This window comes from Pinus tabuliformis, chromosome 2_2 (genome assembly GCF_031772625.1).
Source record: "Pinus tabuliformis cultivar Carrire ecotype Pingquan chromosome 2_2, CPIR1, whole genome shotgun sequence".
In the NCBI taxonomy this organism is placed as follows: domain Eukaryota; kingdom Viridiplantae; phylum Streptophyta; class Pinopsida; order Pinales; family Pinaceae; genus Pinus; species Pinus tabuliformis.
Genome location: NC_142300.1, coordinates 98702341 through 98715868, shown reverse-complemented (window position 1 = coordinate 98715868; position 13528 = coordinate 98702341). Strand labels below are relative to the sequence as shown.

Genomic DNA, 13528 nt, shown 5'->3' with positions numbered 1-13528 from the left:
TGATCTGTAACATTTTGAGCATGCACTAGTGTTTATTTTCAGTATTTACACTGTAAATAACTTGTTAAGGAAAATAACAAGTAGGTAGGAATAAATCAGATAAAGTGCATGGAGGGTTTCTAACTAAGTAAACATAGAAACTTCAACATGTGCCATATTGAAAACTATAATATCCTTTATGAAATCTTGTTTCCTTATGCTTTAAATAATTAGTATTTCAAGAATTCATCAAAGGAACTTGGTTCATACATCTCTTGACCTTAAATCTCCATTTAGAGAAATTCGTTAGGGTTTATAAGAGAGGCTTCTTAGGCTTCTTAAGGTTGGTGACTTGGTTACCCTCATATAAATAGAGGGGAGTCACTTTCATTTTGAATCACCGCACAACACAGCACCTCTCTCTCAAGAAGTGTGCATTAGCTCTCTTCTTTTCTCTTGGACACAATGTGATCTTGGTGGGAAAAATTGCCTTGGGAGGGATGTTTTTAAATGAGGAGACTTCTCTTCAATTGATGAACTGATTCTCGATTCAATGTGGTAAATTTATTATTGATTTTCTTACATTTAGCATGGAAATTTCTGAAATCAAGGCTTTTATGTGCCATATTAAAAAGTGCAATATCTTTTATGAAATCTTGTTTCCTTACGCTCTGCATAATTAGTCTTTCAAGAATCCATCAAAGGAACTTGGTTCATACATCCCTTGAACTTAAATATCCATTTAGAGAAAGTCACTATGGTTTCTAAGAGAAGCTTCTTAATCCTCCACCCACCTAATCTAGGTTCCTCTATCACTGACCTCGCCATCATTTGACTCCATTGCCGAATTGATAGAAGGAATTAAAATACCTTGTGGTGGTCATTTAAATTTCTTATTTCTCTTAAATTTATGGTAACTAGGGTTAGGGTTAGCTTAAATCTACATTTAATAGCAATTTATCGTCCATTTGTTATTGAAAGGGATTGCATTTAATAAAAATAAAAAGGCAAACTCCAACATTCATTGCATGTTTTCATCCCAAAATTAGGGTTTACGCCTTGATTTTAATTGTTTTCATGCATTTTCACCCATTAAAAACCATTGTTTACTTAACCCTAGCTTGCCTCCTTCATAGCCTTTGCTCCTTTGTTGATCTTCTCACTCATAAGTTATTTTTCTGAGCTGTAGTACGTTATCGCATGCCCAAAATCTGCATATCATACAAACTAACTTACAACAATTTTTTTCTAAGTTATAAAGGTCTTAGGAAAGTTCACTTAAACTTTAGACAACTCTTATCTCAAACTTTCAAGGCTTGGCCAGTACCTTTTCCTTCAATGTTTAGACCTCGCATCATCATTGAACCCTCCATAGTTGAATATCTTGTTGGTGATCTTGTGTAGGGAAGCCTCCCTTGTGGGGATAATATCCATCGCTAAATAGTTGGAGCAAAGCCACTATGGTTACAGTAGTGGTTGATCACTTGTTACCATAAGAGCTAGATTGCATAGTGGGGATTTGCACTAGGCCTACTAGATTTTGCGATAATAGGTCTCAAAATAAACCTTCATCCTAGGAACCCTCCTAATGCATGATACCGTAAAGGATCAAATTAGGAATGGAAAGCAAAACCTAGGGTAAAAGCCACCCACTAGCATGAAAACCCATCAAGCTCCTTGTTCCAAGCCTTGGTCAAACTTCTGAAGCACTTTCCTAGGATGAGAACTCAACACTCCAAGAGGGAAAGCATCACATAATGAAGGCAATAATCATCAAATTTAGCAATAAAAACTTAGGAAATCACCATCACACTTTAGCCACCCAAGCACATCAACATAAAAATTATTGATCAAAAATACTTAGGGATACCCTAAGTTGATGGGTTTCACTTCCATTGATGTACAAAAGGGTTAACAAAATATGCTAGGCTACCCAAAACCCTTGTGCAATACCTTCATATGCTAAACCCAAGATGCCTCAAAATAATAATCTAAGCACAACATGAATCAAGCAAAAAGGTGTACCGATAAAACGAGGACTCAAATTCAAGTTACTTCGACAGGTTCCTCATGGCCTCATGCAAAATGAGGGTTAACAAATAGGAGCATGTTAGAAACACCATACCATCAAAGGAGCATCTCATCAACTATCCTCTACCATCAACCAAAAGCACCAAACCATTTCTAAGCCAAGTCAAAGTACCATAGGCCATCAATAGCCACATGTACCCCTAGTCATCATGAAAACCTATATTTGTGATGAAAATCACAAATGTAATTTTCATACAATATGGGGGTTAATAGGAAGCACACGGAGTTGAGAACATTGTGGAGTGCCTCTTACTTAGGAACTTGTCAACAACCACATAATTATCAAGGTTATTTATTACAACTTGCACAACATGTTGCACACCTATCTCTTTGATGAATCAATCCAACAATTCAAGCAACAATTTTGCATCTTTAACATCTATCAATGCATCAACAGACTTAATAAATTATATATTTTTGTGACAAATACTATGAAATTTAGGAGTGTCATGCCCTTCCCATATGCCTAACCAATAGACATGACCAAGCATCCAATGGCCTCATGTGCTTTCCTTAAATCGTCCAATCTAGTAATGATATCATCCTCTTCCACTTGAAGAACTATACTCACAACTCATAATCAAAATTAACTAGAAGAATGGTGTTTTCTTTGCAATACCTCATCAAAGAAAATTTGGATATAAAATGGGTCTTGTCACAACAAAATCTAGCACCCTAGTGCAAAGCCACACTAGGCAACCTATATCAAGTGCAACAATGTGAGTGTCACCACTCTCACCTCATTAACTACTCTCCTTGTTCTAGTGATGGACACAATCCAACACAAGGGAGACTTCCCTAGTAGATCTTAGGGATCAAATAATCCAAGGAACTTAAGCTAAGTGCCCCTTAATGGTTCTACGATGATTTTCTACCAATTATAAATATAAGAAATTTGGGTTTGGGGTAGATAAGAGAATGTTCTCCATATTTGGGTGCAAAGGATGGTATGGCTCAATCTAAACGAATAAGGTTGACAATAGAGGCTCAAATAAGTTTCCTAAACACACCAAACCAAAAAATAGACAAGACTCTCATAAACTATCATGAAAAATCAGCAAATAGTAGCAACATAACAGCCTATGATAACCATAGTTTTAGCCCTTGAAAACTATGAAAATCAAGTATAAAATAAAGGATAAATTTATGAGTAAACAAGAAAATAAATTACAACAAATTTAAATGGCTAAAAGGGAATATAACAACAATAAAACCATAGACGTCAGACCTAATTAATGCCCGGAAATTGCACATAAAATATGATTTCTGACATATCTAATGCTTTTAAAACAATTCCTAAGCCTAGGTAATCAATGTCCAAGTCAATAAATGAAGAAAATATAAGATTTTGTTGTAAATTAACCCTAATTTATCCTATAACAACAAACAAACAAAAATTTACAGAGAAATATGATTGCCACAAGAAAGGACGAGTGACTTCTCGATCTAGGCTTACAGAGTCTAGGAACAAACTAATAGAGGCTTTCCATAGATTAAAATCAATATTTGAACAAAGGCAAGTAAACCTACTTACGCTCGGGTTTCAGATCAAGGTTCTCAATTTTCAAGATGAATTAAGAGAAGGAGCTAGCATGCTACTTCCTCAAAGTCTTCGAATGAGGGTTAGTTTACCAAGGATCATGAAACAAATACCACGCTATCATGCTTCATACATGATTTGTCCATCCAATAAAACATGGAAACAAGATAAAATAAGTAAACGTACTTATTTTACCATGCATTTATCCAAGATTAACCATAACCATCCATGAAAAGAGAACAATCCGCATCACAAGGGCCCCCAAGAAAGATCTCTCAACTAGTGCTCAATAGCAAGCTAGAGAAAAGACTAATACAAAATATGATTGATCTTCAAGTGTGACAATGATCCAAAGAAGAGAATCACTCCCCTATTATATGAAGGTAACTAAGCAATTTACTTCAAATTAAGCTAAAAACCCATAATAATATAAAATCCATACGATGTGGATAGGTCATCAAGCCAACCCCCAATATAGCCTCAAATGTGAAAATATAATGATAAAACAAGAAAAATCCCCACAGTTAACCGACACATGTGTCGACAAGCTTAGAAAGGGTGACTTCATCCTCAAAAGACATGTCTCTCCATCAAATGGTGGAACAAGTAGTCCATAAAGCATGTTTCCTCATCAAAAATCATGTCCCATCATCCAAAAGTGCTCACTCAAGCCCTAATGTCACCTCCTCAAGACCATGTCATCATCTAGGGTACCATGTCACCTTTTCAGGGCAACGTCCTAACTCCAATGGGCAGTGTCCAAGGTGTTGAAGCTATAGAAGTGTCTCTCAAAGCATACCATGTCGCCAACAATAGAGGTGCAATACCAAAATCACAATAGAAGGCCCTCCAAAGGGTGTCTCATCAACATGCAAGAGGCATGGGTGAAGCATCATTAGTGTCCTCCAAAGGACCATGAATATGATTAGATCAACATCAAGTGTAGGCTCAAAGAATCAAATAAGATCATCTAACATGGACACAAGAGTCATGGAAGCATAAAAAGCGGACCATATTTAATGTTAAAGCCATATTACTATATCACAAAAAGCATCATCATCAAACTTCACAGTAGTTTTTGGCCTTATACAAGTTGTTAGATTTAGCTATGGTAGGATCAAATGGCCTTATCATATGCTCCCATCCCTAGGGGGAGAAGCAGTTCCTAGGTCGACCCTTCAATCAATAGGTGTACAGTGTAAGTGATAAGTGATGTGGCATGGGGTATACTTCACCCATGAATGCCCTTGTGGAGGGAGTGCCTCCATGACTTGAGTTAACCTTTCCTCTACATTGTCTTTTTCATCCTTTACTTTGCCTTTTTCTTTTCCTTGATTTGGCTTGCTTGGCCAGCTTTCATTTATTTAATTTAAGACCCCTTTTAGGATGAGGCAATTCATTGCTCATAGGATTACGATGTTTTCATAAGTCCCTTTTACTTTGATAGGTATGGTAAACCTAGGAATAGGGTGATGGCCTCACATGAGGGGGTAGAGCTCAAGTTAAATAGGCTTTTAATCATTTATTCATCCCTTGCCACCTTTTTGCATTTCAACAATTGGCGCATGCTTTAAAATTCCATTCTTTTGTACTTGCATCAACCTCTAGGCAATTTCCAAGCCCCTCTTCTCATATGATAAGGAAAACAAGGAACTAGTACGAGCAAATGACAACCACCAAATAAACAAAAAAAAAGGACAACGTACATGGGATAGATGGAAAATGTTAAGTATGAAAGGATGTGGATGTTGGTAATCAAGAGGCTTTATAGTTTAATTTAGATTTTCTTATCCATAGTAATTGCTTGTTTCTTATTAGGTTTCTATTTTGATTCTTTCATCAAATAATTACCATAACATGAACATGAAGATCACAGAAACAAGAGAACACAAGATATAGGCTCCAAGCCAAGGCAAAACCCCTCCAAGGGGAAAACCCAAAAAAATTCTCTTCGTATAGAATCATATCAAAATTGAGACATCCAAGATCCATGACCATAGAAAACTTCCACCTCTAGATGTCAAGCCAAACCTTCCTTCTTTCTAGCAGATCCATCAACAAGAGATCAGCAACAAGATAGAACTTCATCTCATACTTCGGCCCTTCTCATCATCTCTATCCTTTCTACGATATTTCAGGCCAAAATGATCCAAGTGTGTGTGCTCAAATGAGCTCCATCTTCCCTCTATTTATATAGCTCAAAGGAGTGTGAATAGACATGTCCATTGCAGCAAGGCCAACTTGGCACCTAGGGGGTTTTTGACCCAAAATTACATATTTGAAAATTCTTTTTCTTTTTCTTTTGCAATATATCTAAATAGAGCTTTGACTCTTTGACTAAAAAACTTAGAAGCATGAAGAACATGCTTGTCTAGAAAAATAATAATAATAATTATTCTTTTTCTTTTTTTTGCTTTTTACATAAAATAAGTAATGGTAAAAATTATGAAGACCGAACTTAGTTACATTCTCCAACACTCCCTCTTAAGTAGGGAGATATTCATAATTGTACACTTGGTACAAGGATACTCCCAAACTGAAATATTCTCATAAGAAGAGCCGGATTGATAAGCCATATTTAGGCATCAACATCATAACCAACATTGTCAACATAACAAGGCCTTGACTAACAAGCTCTATCTTTCCACTAGAACAAAGCACAATGTTGGGAGGCTTTACGTGAGACACCGCACTACCTCTCAAGGCACATACCCCATCCAGATATTCACCAGGTATGTCCTTTTAGAACTATTCTTGTCTTGGACTCCCAATCCTCAAAGAATATTGGTCCTCTTCGACCACTCTTGTCTTGGACACCTAGCCAATCCTCAAAGAGTGTCGGTCCACAAGACTACTTCCTATCTTGGATTCCCAATCCTCAAGGAGTACTAGTCTTAGATGCTTATCCAATCCTCCAGACCCCATTCTCCCTCCATGGCCTTCACTAGACATACGGTTGTTAGTCCTGGCCTAGTGCATGACTCATGAAGGAGAGAATATAATGTCCATCATCACTCCCTCTCAACCAGGGAGGAGATCTTAATTCCCTCATAATCAAGGAATAAATCCGTGCTCCTCCTTAAACATTCAAGGAGACACGTTACTCCCTCTCAACCATAGAGGAGATTCCTTACTTCCTTTCAATTGGGAAGTCATAACCACAAGCTCTTTAGCTCGTCTTCATTAATACATTAGCTACTAGTTCTTCATGGAGATCTTCAAGTAGTAGTTGCATGGCTCCTCCTTCCCTTTGCATCTCATCATATTGAGCTTTTTGTAATGGAGCCAAAATTTCTTCAATCTATGGCAGGGTTTAGGCCATCAATCTTTCATATACTTTCCTCTAGTCATCATCAATAGATGCACTATATTGAGCCAATCGAAGTAGGGCTAATCATATCTTCCTTTAATCATGAAAGTGATTTTCATTGTCATCAAAACATACATATTGAGTTATCTTCTTGTACTGCTACCTTTCAATCCCAAGATGTTGTACATATTCCTTCAAGGATTACCAAATCCATCCACTCAATCCATGTATTCAATGAAATGAGTTGAAAACAAATACTTGTCTCAACTGCCATTATCTATTTCTGCAACATCTTTCCAAGTAGCAAAACCATATACCAACCAAATAACCAATATAAAATCATCAATAAATTACCTCATTATGATGTCCTTTTGTCAAGGTATCAGATTTTGCTTACTTTATCAACATCCTTCCACATATTGTACAAAATTCCTTCTCCATGTTTTTTTACATTTTCAATCAAAGTGCTCATGGAACGGATTAATCATCAACTTGCAATATCTTCTTTCTTGGAGTTGTCATTATCAACTCTCTTTCTTTCTTTAGAGGACCATATTTGATGTTGATCAATATCATCAAACGAACTCTCCTTCCAACCTCTTCACGTGCTTTTGCAATATGTCCTACCAAGGATCCAAGTCATATCCCAAGCAGATCATCAATATCATAGTTGTCAAATTATAATAGCTTCTTAGACAAGGTGTCAAATTCTGTTATTTTTCTCCCTCTAAAATCAACATTTCTTTGCACGATTTAAGTTTATATTGCAACAAGATTCTGCTTCATCTTTCAATAATCAATGTGTTCCGAGAACGAACTCATTAGCTGGAAGTTTCAACATTATGTCCAACAAGGTACTTACAGTTCCCTCTTTCCATCATGCTCATCATTTTCAAGGAGTCATCAACAAGCACGAGTGTTTCTTTGCTTTGTTCTTCCATCCATCTCATCTTGCTTCCTTTATTATGTGCATGCAATTCTAATTTCTTACTGACAAGTACAGCCAAGCAAAATATACAAAGACAACAGCATGATCTCAATTTCGTCAATCTAGGGTTTCCATGGTTTCTCAAAGGGTGTACTTCTAGGGTTCTAGATATAAACCCTAAATTACTTAATCTAACCCTTATTAGGGTTTTTAGCGGGAAAAGAAAAACCCTAGGGTTTTGACTTCCAACCCCTAGGGTTTATTCAATTACAACATACCTTAGATTATCCTTTCGAAATTCAAATTTGCAAACCCTAGATGTTTTATTTCAAGTGTTGGGGTATCCTTAGAGGGAACAACCAATTAGGTTAAGGGTTTTCAATCGTAGGGTTAGTTCAATCTAAGATTCAAAAACCCTAAATATCAAAAGTCTTCAAGACTTTTACAAACCTACAAACTCTACAATCTCAAGATATGCAATAGATTAACTACAAAACCCAACAGACTTTTACAGACCCTTTCTAATGATCATAACCAAGACACTTAATAGGAAATGCGCAAAAATATTGTACATACCTCTTGCAATATTATCATCCCTTCGCAGATTCGGTCCTTCTTCATGTGCCAAAACTTTTTTAACAAGTGTTTATCTTCAACATTGATCCCTCAACTTCTCCTATGTTGAATTGCCAATTGAGTCTTTCACAGAGCTCTACCAAACTTCAGATATCATTCCTTTTGGTCCATATGTACTCCATGTATCGCATGGCTGCTTGTTACATTTCTCAATCTGTCACATATCAAGTCATCGTTGTTTTTACACTAAATGTAGTGCTACAAACTTGTTGTCGTCCTTAAAAGACTTGATGCAAACTCCTGTACTGAGCTATTAAAAACCGAGCCACAGTAATGCCCCAAAGAAACGAGTTTTCAAACATATCGTCGCTTTGTAATTTATTCTTTCTCTAATTGTGACTTCTTTGTTAAAACCACACAACAAGGTTGCTATCAAATGCAAGACGAGTAATCACTTCAAGATAATCTTTTGCAAGCCATTGCGAACCACCTCTAATTCAAACGTTGTTCAACAGTTGCGTGCCAAACAATATGTTATTGTAAACCATCACTGTAGAGACTCGAGCCATTGTATTGTGTCAATGTGCGGGCCCCGAGGATATAAAGTGATCCACAGGTATATCACAAAGTCATTATTCATAGAGATACTACGTAATATGTACAGGCTGATGCATTGTAATCCGAGTCACCTAGGTCATAGAGCGAGATGATGTTCATCTTGTTATTGTCAAATCCATGAGACGAGATAATGATGCTCCGTGGATTAATTTCTGTAGGAGTCATATATATCATTGTTGTGTAAATTAACAGAATCCTCAGATCACTGTATGAGTGATGCCACAAGTCGTTGTGCCGCATAATCCCGAGCCAAACATATGGCAATTTATCACAAGAAGTTCCTCAGCGAGCGAAAGTCAAATCAAAGTGGGATGTATATACAAAGAGCAAATCATTTGGATGCAAGATGTATATAAATCATGTTGCAGAGATAAAGATCCAGCCATAGCAATTTGTGTGAGCCACTGTAGCATTAGAACGAGCCATAATTTATAACACGATTCATGGTATAACATGCCATTTCCAATGCACCATAGTGTACTCCAATAGATAGTGTCATCTCCAATGCAAACCAAAGTATATCGAGCCACACTACAAGAAGCAAGCCAACGTATATAAAGAGCAAGTCTTAGAGAGCTTACGAGCCATCGTAAGAAGAGTGAATTACCGTAACTATGCAATGCCATACGAACCTAAGATGTTATATGGCATACCTTTGTATGGAGATTGAACAGTATATAGCGAGGATGCCACTGATGCAAACCATCGATACAAACCATTGACACCATCATATGTTTTGAACCAATGTTGCTAGTCATTGTATATCAAGGCTTCAAATATTGCTACAGAGTTCAAACCATAGAACAGAAACGATGTCACTGTGTAATGGTATCTCATAATTGTGTGCCATTGTACATATACGAGCCAAAATCATAAGTGAGCTTCAAGAGATGTTACCTGATGCCAGAGTTTATTGATGTTGATTATCACACTACTATAGAAATTGAACCACATGAGACCATCAAGATCGTCACAAATCTTTGTTTTAATACTTCTCAAAAATCATCATAGAGGATCAACAAACTTGTAAGAATGTGAATCTTCGCTAGCAGAAGTGATCTTCCAGCCTCCTCTCCACAAACCCTAGCTCTAATACCATGTTGGAAATCAGGAGGCTTTATAGTTTAATTTAGATTTCCTTATCCATAATAGTTGTTTGTTTCTTGTTAAGTTTTTATTCTTATTCTATAATGAAACAATTATCATAACATGAACATGAAGATCACAAAAACAAAAGAACACAAGATATAGGCTCCAAGCCAGGTCAAAACCCAACAAAATTATCTTCTTATAGAATTAGATCAAAATTGAGACATCCAAGACCCATGACCATAGAAAACTTCCACCTCTAGATGCCAAGCCAAACCTTCCTTCTTTCCAGCAGGATCCATGAGCAAGAGATCAACAACAAGATAAAACTTCATCTCTCATACATTGCCCTTCTCAACATCTCTATCCTTTCTGTGATATTTTAGACCAAAATCATCCAAGTGTGTGTCCAAATGAGCTCTATCTTCCCTCTATTTATATAGTTCACAGGGGTGCAAATAGACATGTCCATCGAGGCAAGGTCGACTTGGCACCTAGAGGTGTTTTTGACCCAAAATTACATATTTGAAAATTATTATTTTTTTCCTTTTACAACAGGTCCAAATAGGATTTCGACTCTTTGACTCAAAAACCTAGGAGCATGAAGAACGTGCTTGTGTAGAAAAATAATAATATTAATTCTTCTTTTTCTTTTTCTTTTTCTTTTTTGCTTTTTACATAACATACATAATGGTACAAATTATGAAGACCAAACTTAGTTACATTCTCCAAGAGTGGATATGTTATCTCTATTAAGGCCACCTATTTGTGCCCCTCCGAGATAGTGAATGAAGAGGCCCAAGGAATTTGCACTTCATTAAAAGGAAGAGATGACCACCAAGGTGGAATAAGGCAGCAAGTATAACTTCCAAGCATCATGATTGATTATCAAATTTCAACCCCATGGTCCTAACTTAAATGCCCTAAAACATTAAATGTAAGCACTTTGTATGACGAGTTGACTAAAGAGTGGGTGAGAGGCATCCGAGGTTTGCTATATGTGGATCATGCGACAATACTTGTTGGAAAATTGCGTCTTAAGAGAAAAACTTCTTCTAGGGTTACTCATGTATATGGATGGAAACATGCCTCATATGAAAAAATATGATTATTGAGTTGTAATTCAAAAACCAATAGAGTTTCAAGAAATTGGATCAACGATAATCATTGAATTGGAACTATAGAAGTCAAATATGATTGTCTCAAAATTTTATTTGGCAATAGTGAACTACATATAAATCTCATATTGGTTAAAGTTTTAGTAAGATCATCTAAAATTATGATTAATATTCTTGAAATATTAAATAAAGAATTATATATTATCACTATTTTCAATGCTTTTGAAAATAAATCATAATGTAATCACTTTGAAATAACATAAACACTTTATATTAATAATAATTTTAATTAGGAAAATGATATATAATAATAAATATTAATCATATAATATATAACTATATAAAACAAAGAATTAAATATGTTTAAATTTTTTTATATAATATAGTACTATATTATATAATATATAACTATATAAAATAATAAAACAAAGAATTAAATATGTTTAAATTTTTATATATAATATAATACTATATTATATAATATATAATTCAATGCAACTAACTATGTTATATATTATACAATGAATAATTATATAATTTAATTAGTTAATTAGAGCTAACAAGTTATTTAATTACAACATATTATATAGTATACTATATAATCAATATCATTATATTATATAATATATAACCACTACTAACCAATTATATTCCATGTGATATACAATATCTAATAGTTAATCACAAATATAATATAAAATATTTCTAAGTATTAGATATCATTTTTGGGATTCAACTGCGTTAAGTAAGTCATTCAAACGTATGACCATTTCCATGAGAGGTAGTCGTAACTGACTAATTTCTCATGATTTTCGAATAGTTCACTTAGCACTCATTGCATCGGGTGATGCTCACAGGGGTGAAGAAGTGGGATTGAAACTAGTGAAATGTGGAGAACGAATCACATAGCATCAATCATCACTTCCGGGGCTTGCACCCGGTAACCAGGACTTCCCAGGAGGTCACCCATCCCAGAACTCCTCTGGCTCAAGCGCGCTTAACTGTGGAGTTTTCCCCACAATCAAGCCCACTTAGCTTGCTACCCCATTTGCAAAACCTTAGCAAGTATTGTGCCTCATGAACCATTCAAGTAGAGATCCCTTGACTCTTTTTGAATTTAAGTATGGGGGATTTACGCAGTGCATTATATTAGATATCATTTTTGGGATTCAACTGCGTTAAGTAAGTCATTCAAACGTATGACCATTTCCATGAGAGGTAGTCGTAACTGACTAATTTCTCATGATTTTCGAATAGTTCACTTAGCACTCATTGCATCGGGTGATGCTCACAGGGGTGAAGAAGTGGGATTGAAACTAGTGAAATGTGGAGAACGAATCACATAGCATCAATCATCACTTCCGGGGCTTGCACCCGGTAACCAGGACTTCCCAGGAGGTCACCCATCCCAGAACTCCTCTGGCTCAAGCGCGCTTAACTGTGGAGTTTTCCCCACAATCAAGCCCACTTAGCTTGCTACCCCATTTGCAAAACCTTAGCAAGTATTGTGCCTCATGAACCATTCAAGTAGAGATCCCTTGACTCTTTTTGAATTTAAGTATGGGGGATTTACGCAGTGCATTATATTAGATATCATTTTTGGGATTCAACTGCGTTAAGTAAGTCATTCAAACGTATGACCATTTCCATGAGAGGTAGTCGTAACTGACTAATTTCTCATGATTTTCGAATAGTTCACTTAGCACTCATTGCATCGGGTGATGCTCACAGGGGTGAAGAAGTGGGATTGAAACTAGTGAAATGTGGAGAACGAATCACATAGCATCAATCATCACTTCCGGGCTTGCACCCGGTAACCAGGACTTCCCAGGAGGTCACCCATCCCAGAACTCCTCTGGCTCAAGCGCGCTTAACTGTGGAGTTTTCCCCACAATCAAGCCCACTTAGCTTGCTACCCCATTTGCAAAACCTTAGCAAGTATTGTGCCTCATGAACCATTCAAGTAGAGATCCCTTGACTCTTTTTGAATTTAAGTATGGGGGATTTTATTATTAATAACAACATTTTAACATTATTTAATTATAATTTTGTTTTTTGAGTTTTAAATTGATTAGTAGGTATATCAAACAAAGTAAGAGTATATTTAATCAATTATGAAATATTCAAAATAAAATCTAATATAAATCTATATATTTTGGCACTGCATCATTTCTTGTGTGCACAAGAATATATAAAAATTATTATTAGCATCTACTTTCACATCTCAACTCTATATTAACCCAACATACTTGGCAAGAATCCCAACAGCTCTCTGTCCT

At 35.9% G+C, this 13528-nt stretch overlaps 1 protein-coding gene across 2 annotated transcripts in view; it reads right to left on the bottom strand.

The window, feature by feature from the left end:
• The window catches only part of LOC149191584 (1,4-alpha-glucan-branching enzyme 2-2, chloroplastic/amyloplastic-like), a 425710-nt gene that overhangs the window by 228768 nt on the left and 183414 nt on the right, over positions 1–13528 (bottom strand). The gene's annotated exons all lie outside the window — the stretch shown is intronic.